We start from the raw sequence: 8,480 nt of genomic DNA, 5'->3' as shown, positions 1-8,480 counted from the left end.
ATTTGCAGAAGGTGGTGATGAATAATTAGTCACAATAAGGAAAAACATTTGTCACAACTTATTTCTTTGTATCAAATAGAGAAGTGTATTTGTTCTCATAAATAAAATATGTGCCCCATTTCCTATTTTGTGTATCAGAGAATATTAGAAAAGAGTTAAGGGGAAGAGTCAAGAAATCTCTGTATGAATTCTTTGGACTCCCTATGTTTTGTGACTTTTCAACAGACTAACTTTAGTGAGTTGAAGACTATCAGTAGGGATGCTTAATTAAGGAGCTTTGTCATCACGGGCTGATTTTTCTTTCTACAGTGAAAACAGTTAACTAATTTGAACAAATAGATCCTATTTATCAGAAGAGATGATATAGATGAAGTGCTTTTGCAAGACTTCTAGTGTAGTAAAAGTAGTAAGCAAAATAAAATTAGTCATTCAAGTTGGCTTCTTACATTGTTCCATTTTTTATTATTTAATTATATTTACTAAGTATATAGTAAATATATTGTAATGATTCTTTTACATAACCAAAGTTTAGCCTGGCTTTAATCAGGTGTGCATTTTCTTTCAAGCTTCCAATTGCATTTTGATGATTCCCTTAGATATTAACAAGTGATTGTTTTGCATGGTTTATATGGACTGAATCCTGCAGAATCCTTTGGTGTTTCACTTACTCTATTAATGCTTCTGTTTACCATTGTGCTAGTGGAAAATGAAGTTATATAATTGGAAACTGGTAAGATACTTTTATAGCTTCTTAGACTAGGATCATTATCTGCATGTCATATTGCACATTGAATTGTGATATAAAGTATTGAATTATAATATTTAGGTCAAGTGGCAACCAAAAATAGTTAAATCCTAGTCAACAATGACTTGCCGTAAAAATGAATACATTATTGAAAGACATTTCTGTAGCATGTAAACAATGTGTTCCCTTGTGATAACTATTGTTTTTCTCTTGTTCCTTTTTTATTTATTTATTTTTTTTATAATTTGCTGCTTGCCATTGCAGGAAGTAGAGGTTTGTATTCAACTTCTGTATTTCATATTTATTTTAGATTTTATTTGAATGCCTACATTTTAATTACTCATATACACTCAATCACATTATTTTTCCCCATAGGATGATTATTTCCGCACTTGGAGTCCAGGAAAAGCCTTTGACCAGGGTAAGAGTCTAATTATTTTAAATTAAAATATGTAGCATGGCTATAATCATTGTTTAAATGTGACATTTATTGTCTGATTGGGTTTAAAAATACTAAATAACAGCTTTCTTGAATGAAAAAATTCATGCATAATTACTTTCTTTGTAATATAATGTATTCAAAATAAGTTCGTTACTCATGATTACATTTTGTTTTAGATACATATTTTAGATATCGATTTGGACTTCTGAACTTTGCCATACTCACTTTTATAGTTGACTCAGGTCACTTCTTCCAGTTTTCAAGCATATTCAAGTGTAATAAAATAATTATTCAGTGTATTTACTTGCAAAATCTGTAGTTAAAATTCTAAAAATAATTTTGATTGCTAACGAATAAGTGAAAACAAATGCACTAAGAAAGAGGCAATGAGAAAATAATGACCTGCAGACTAGGTTATACACACACATTTTCTTGGGAAATAAATTACCATGGCAGAATTATAAACCTTGAAAAGTCAGTGTTGTATATGAAATTAATTTTAATACTTAAACTTGCCAGATATGGTGCATCCAATTGCAATAAAGTTGCTTTAGTTTTTTTTTTTTAATTTATGTGTTTATAGAGGTGAGAGAGAGAATGTGTTGAACAGCAATTTATCTCTTATCAAACTTTAAAATCCTGATATTCTGTAAGACCAATTTTCTTTAATTTTCAAGAGGTTTATAATCTATTAACATGTTAACAATGTATTTATTATAAAGAAACTTATAATAGCTAATATTTATATTTTCCTATGTGTAGTCACTATTCAAACTATCCAGTATATACATTTGTTTAATTTTCACAATAACTTTGGCAGGTAGATGAAAAAGGTGAGGCACTGAATGACATGCAAAGTCATATTCATACAAAGATGCAGAGTATGGGTTTGAACCCAGGCAATCTGAGTCTTGAGCCCTGTTTGCTAATTACTACATTACTGTTTGCTTTTGCGATTGTCCTGAAATAAAATAATGACTTACTAATAGGGCTTTGAAGTTTATGCTGTAAAAATAAATATGTATTTGAATGAACATTAGAAACAGCTGGCAGATTTGTTCCTATATTTAAAAATAACAGTTCCTAGACTATCTGACCCTGAGGGGTTTTTTAAATGGTGCTATAATTAACATATTCATTCCACAAGTTTTGATGTGTTGAACATAGAGGCTGGATAAACATATTTAAGAAAGTTTTATATTAAAAAGTGGACAATTTTAATTTGAAATAAGTTTGTTTTCTTTTTTTTGGCTTTGAGATGAACTAGCCCATTTGAAGACCATGCTGAGGTAGAAGTAAAGTTGTCTTATTCTCATCTAACTCTGTAAGACAGTGAATCACTGGATAAAATTGACCTGAGATGTGTTCATTGTTGGTGCTTCTTGTTTTCTCTGATTCCAAAATAAATGTTTTTGTTAAATATTATCATCAAAACCCGATTGAACGGTTGAATATAAAACCATTGGGAAGACTTAGTTCTAATTTTGAATATATGTAGTTTTGGCATTTGGATATCGATGCAATATTCATAAGAGTTGATTGGTTTCACTTTTGGGGAGTGTTCTCCTATTCTATTTTATGAGAAGAGTAAAAAAGTGACCTTCATATTCTACATTTTGCATTTATGTTTGTATTATTTTACCATAGTCATTTAAAATTGTACTATACATCCATTTCAATAGAAAGTTCCATAAAATATACAAAAATTAAAAGACTATTAAAATATTAATTACTATTTCATAATATACCTCAGGATATAAATGACATAATTTCTGAGCACAAAGCCACCTACACATCGACATAAATGTGTGCACACATACATAAACATAGGTACATATTTATATACACAGACATACATATATATATATATATACCTGCAAACTTGCTTTTAGGAAAAATCAAGTAATGGTTCATATATAGTTCATCTTCTGGTTTAGCTGTGTCCAAGTTTTCATGTCATGTAATTTTCCTTTCGTTAGTCAGAATATTCCACTTTTTTAAAATCACTAAAATAGTGAGCAGTTTGAGGACAATATAATGGTTTCAAGTAAGTGTAAGTAAAACTATTTGATGATGGTAAATCTGCTGTAAAATTAAAGAAAGCATGTTGATGCCAAAAATAAATTGATTTGGATTTCTCCACATAGAATTTTCTGTGCCATTACTTTTGTTCATTAGTGTGGCTAATCATGAGTTGACACAACCAAAATTGACTGAAAAATAGTTCTAATGAGAACATGCATCTTCTTGAATACTGTATAAAATGCCTGTTTACTAGACAGTCTGAAGGGGGGGATGCATGGATAGAACTAAAGTGGTAATATGATATTTTAAATAATTTAGAAAGTGTATATAAATATGCTGTAGCTATAAAGAAATTCACTTCTTTCCTTTTTACCACCCTGCCTTGTTTTGGGGTCACAGGCTAATTTAAGTGTGTAAGTGATAAATCACTGAAATTGTTAGCTGTCATGCTTTACAGTTGTTTGGAGACCCAACTTGTACTTAAGTGCTATATCCACAAGGATCAGATTTTATCTCAAAATTATTTTCTTCAATGTTTGATTGTTAGGTTCCTTGAGATGAAAGAGTTGCAAGATGAATGTGCTTTCAGTATTTCCCTAATTTTACTAATCAGACCACTTTGGCCTTGCTCTACATGGTATCTTCCGAAGTCATAAATTACAATCATTAGACTAAAAAAAATGAAGTTGAATGTAAATTGACCCATCAATTTCAAGACAAGTCCGTTTCATGATATTCATGTGTACAGCTCATGTCTGAGGGTCTGGAATTAGGGACAGAATGTGAAGCTGTGGCTTAGATCAGCGTCTTCTGTCATTTCAAAGCACTAATTTTGTGCTCTCTTCCTAAATCTGGACCCCTCTGAGAAGGGCAGCCTGACTGACACTGGCAAGTGAAGTTGCATTTAATTCAACAAAAGATCATAAAGAAGTGGCATGCTGGGGGACCATTCATACCCCAAGCTTCTCAGAATCGAGTCAGGACACATACACATATGAACCACTAACCTTGTATCTACTGGACTCTTTCCTGTAAGGATTGGAGAGGGGTGAGACAAAAAGACTCATTTCTTTGAAAGACCAGCTTCAGGCTTAGCATATACATCCCCATTGTTTCTGGCTTTTCAGGAGTGTTTCTAAGAGCTTTATGTGGTTTCCATCATTTTCCCCATCCATTTGCAAAACATCTCACATCTACCAGTAGCCAGTGTGACCTGTGCCTTTGTAGTTGATCTCTGGCTACAAAGAGAAAGCTGTTGAGATTTCATCATGGCTTTTATTCCCTTCAATGAACAGAGCAGTTCAGTATTATGGCTGTGATTATTTCTGACATTGAAAGAGACCAGTGATTGAGATAATGGACTTCCAACTTATCTTTTCCTCCTTTGGATATATTATCATGCTTTTCAAGCACAGTGTATGTAGGTTACACAATGTAGATATTGCTTCTTTTCCAGATGCCTTTAATTTCCACTTGTTTACATGAGGATCATGTTTTGCATATTTTCCCCCTAGTATTTAGTGATTGTAATCTGAAACAATAGATAGGTCTGATCCATGCTTCACAATAGAGGCCTGGTAGTATCACAATGGGGCTTTGTTTAAGAAATGGGAAGCTTTTAGCATTTTTCTAGTGGAAAAAATTGGTGTTCTTAGAGTTGAGATTCAGTGGGGGAAATACACAAGGATGACTCCATGCCTTCAATATTTAAAAAAAAAATGCTTTCAATTGTTTCAAAATGAAAATCTATACTATTATTTGATCTGAACCCTTATTTGGTCAACTGACTTGGGACTTTTGTATGTTTTAGACAAATTGCTTAATGGGTATTCAAGTGCAAATAATCATGTCGATTTATATTGCACCTTATTATATTGTCCATGTTTGGCATATTTAGGTTTTAGGAATTGTAATGCCTAATAAGAAACTGCATTCAACCTAGGAACTTAATGTGTGTTGACTCATCTCAGACGTAGTACATATAAAAAGAATTTTCCTAATTTATTTCCTCATCCTATACATTTTATTTCTTCATATAAAATATTATTTAAGTTATTTTATAGCATAGTCTATGAAGTCTAGGAATCCAGAATCATATCTTATTGTGTTATATGCCAGAGTGGCATATTCTCCAAGAACAATAAAGATTGCATGATATTCTGTGTTTTAAAGTTATAATTGAGAAATAAAGTATTTCCTTAAGTTGTACATCACATTCACCTACATAGTTGGACAAGAACGCAAATGATGATCATATCTTTTCAATGACCTGATGGGATACTAAATTCTGAATCAAATGAATAATAAAGCAATGGATTACTCCAATTTACTTTGATTATGTTAAAATATTTTACAAGTGACATTTTTATCTTAAACCATATTAAGCTTGCATAGTAATTATTACTAATATGAAGATTGAAAAGATTTATTTTTTATGCGTACAGAACTGGGGTACAGTCCAGAGGTGCAGGGGTGGCGAGAGAATTCACCAGAGACAGAGTGGGGAGCAGAACAGGCCAACTAATGAAGGACACTGCTGAGGGGAGCAGCGGGCAGGTCAGGAGAGGTCTGCCACACCATGTAGGTCACCTCCGGGGATGTGAGGGGGTGGTCGAACTCTTGCTGAAGTGGCTTTAACTTCTTAGTGCTGTGCTTTAACCTGCTACACCACCATGCAGAACCTTGCAGAGTGACTTTTAATGCAAGATAGGAGGCAGCATAATTTTAAGAAATTGTGTGACCTTGGTAATCAGATGTACTGGGTTTTATTCCGGGCTCACTCTTATTAGCTTGGCAAACTAGGAAACATTTATTAACCTCAGGTCAAAGGTAATGTCTGCCTATTAACATTTAATTTAAGCCCTGACAATTTCAAGAGATACTTAATAAAGAAGTAGAGGAAGAAGAGCAAAGGAAACCAATTAGGCTGCCATTAAAACTCAAGGTGTTTTAATTGCTTATACAACATTGTCTTTGAAGCATATATAATTAAGTGTATATATAAAGAGAATATAGATGTAGATATACACATATACAATGTATATTGTATATATATATAATTGACAAAATATTTTTAAATGTGTGAATAGTATATAAATAGTACATACTCTAGTAAATGTGTGATTAGTATATACTATACATATACATACACACTATTCATACATTTAAAAAAGTTTTCTCAAGCATATTTAAAATATACAATTAACATTTTACCCTAAAATATTTTAAGATATATTTTAGATTTTATCCTAAAATGTTAATTTCTATCAAAAAGAGAACAAGTTCACATAAACACAGTTTTTGCAGCTTTGACACTCTATACTTTGTAAAGTTTGAACAGTGATTTTTAGTAAGTGGAAGTAGAAACCAACGCATAAATTTCTGTCTTCTACTTATTTAAAAATCAAGACATTAGGCCCTCCCTGGTGGCGCAGCGGGTTAAAGCACAGCACTGAGAATCTAAAGCCGCTTCCGCATGAGTTCGATTCCCGCCTACCCGGGAAGTGACCACATGGCGTGGCAGACCTCTCCTGACCCGCCCGCTGCTCCCTCAGCAGTGTACTTCGTTGATCTGCCTGTTCTGCTCCCCACTCTGTCTCTGGTGAAGCCTCTCACCGCCCCTGAGCCTCTAACCTGTACCCCAGTTCTGTATGAACAAATAAATAAATCTTTAAAAAAAAAATCAAGACATTAACAAGACAATAGTGATTAATACCTAGGATATTACACAGAATCTATACATTATATATGCTTACACACATGTATTAACCCACTAGATCTTAATCCTAGAAATTCTGTTTTAGAAAATAGGCTCTCATTTTAGATTTTAAATACTATCATCTCTTAGAAGGGGTAGTGTTTGAGGTTGAATTGTGTCTCCCGAAGTGAACTGTTGAATTCCTACCTCCCTCATACTTCTGTTGGTAACTTTATTTGAAACTAGAATCTTTGCGGATATAAACAAGTTAAGGTGAGGTCATATTAGCTCAGGGAGAGCCCTAATACAGTGTGACATCCTTATAAAAAGAGGAGGGTAAAGACAGAGACACACGAGGGAGATGCCCAGCGATGACGGGGCAGAGACTAGAGGCTAGCTGCCCAATGCCCAGGAACACCCAGAGCCACAGAACAGGAGATACATGGAATAGATTCCCTCTAAGCAAAGGAGAAAGAATCAATTCTTCTGATGCCTTGATTTCAGACATCAAGTCTCCAGAAATGGGACAATAAATTTCTTTTTTAAAACCATCACTTTGCAGTGCTTTCCTATAGCAGTCCCAGGCAACTGGTGATGGTCAAATCATTTTGAATTATATTTAATTGCATAAACCCTGACCTGAGATACAAACAGTAATTCAAACCGTCTATGTTCATTATACCTTTGAATTTTTGAATATTATTTTATATAAGACTATGGGTGTGTTGCGTGAATGGTCTCATTTAAACAGCTTCTGTATTCTGGCTTCAGCACCTTAGTTTTCTTTTCAGCAAACAAGCACATCTCCTAATTTTAGGAGTCTTGATAGGCGGCTGTCACACACCCACCTGGGAGGGGTTAGTGACCCAGACCTGAGCAAAAGAGCCTCCCTGACCTTTGTTCTCAGCAGCTAGTTTAAGGATGAGAACATGACTGAAATCAGGCCATTTAGATTCTGAGATGTACAGGGGAATTGGAGGAAAGAAAAGCTGACATTTTGACGGGGTAGCTTTATAAATGACATTAGTTTTGAGATAACCAGTCACCTTGGCAAAATCCCCAAGCATCATTGTGCAGTGTGACAAGACGAGGCAAGTAGAATCTCGTCCTGAATGTAAAATTCAGGCCCTTGCTAGAGCCACATCTGAAATAATCTGTAATGGTAGATGACTCTAACTTTTCTTTCTTTGGGTAAGACAAATTTAATCAATTTATCTTATGTCCAACTAAATTATCCAATGTCTATAGAAAATGAGACCTGGAAGTAAGATGTAGGAAATCTTAAAATGTTTGTAGTTGGTTGAGCTGAGGTGGGGAAGGGCAGAGAAGATGCCTGTCCTTGTATGAGAAGTTATCAGAATTCTGGGGCTACTCTGTGGTTTGTTATCTATGAACTCTCTAATCCTTTTAGGAACCTCTTAGACAATGCCCCCTTTTCCTGAAATTTCCATATATTGGTAATATAAAATTGCATTTTCCATGTTGCTTTTCCATATTTCTGTGGCTAGTCCTGTCATTGCATCTGCTGGTGAAAAGTTAAAAGAATTGTGTTTCTTTCTTTTTTTTTTTTT

General features: G+C 33.8%; 1 protein-coding gene across 1 annotated transcript in view; it reads left to right on the top strand.

Moving 5' to 3' along the window:
- The first annotated feature begins 1,120 nt into the window (after positions 1-1,120).
- SPOCK3 (sparc/osteonectin, cwcv and kazal-like domains proteoglycan (testican) 3) overlaps positions 1,121-8,480 on the top strand; it is a 175,521-nt gene continuing 168,161 nt past the window's right edge. The window contains exon 1 of the mRNA XM_004682384.2: positions 1,121-1,166. The gene's annotated coding sequence lies outside the window, so the exon portion shown is untranslated. The remainder of the gene's footprint in view (positions 1,167-8,480) is intronic.

The sequence above is a fragment of the Condylura cristata genome, unplaced genomic scaffold, assembly GCF_000260355.1.
Source record: "Condylura cristata isolate star-nosed mole 26May11 unplaced genomic scaffold, ConCri1.0 scaffold00014, whole genome shotgun sequence".
In the NCBI taxonomy this organism is placed as follows: Eukaryota; Metazoa; Chordata; class Mammalia; order Eulipotyphla; family Talpidae; genus Condylura; species Condylura cristata.
The sequence above is the reverse complement of the archived record's forward strand: the minus strand, read 5'-3'. Positions and strand labels throughout refer to the sequence as shown.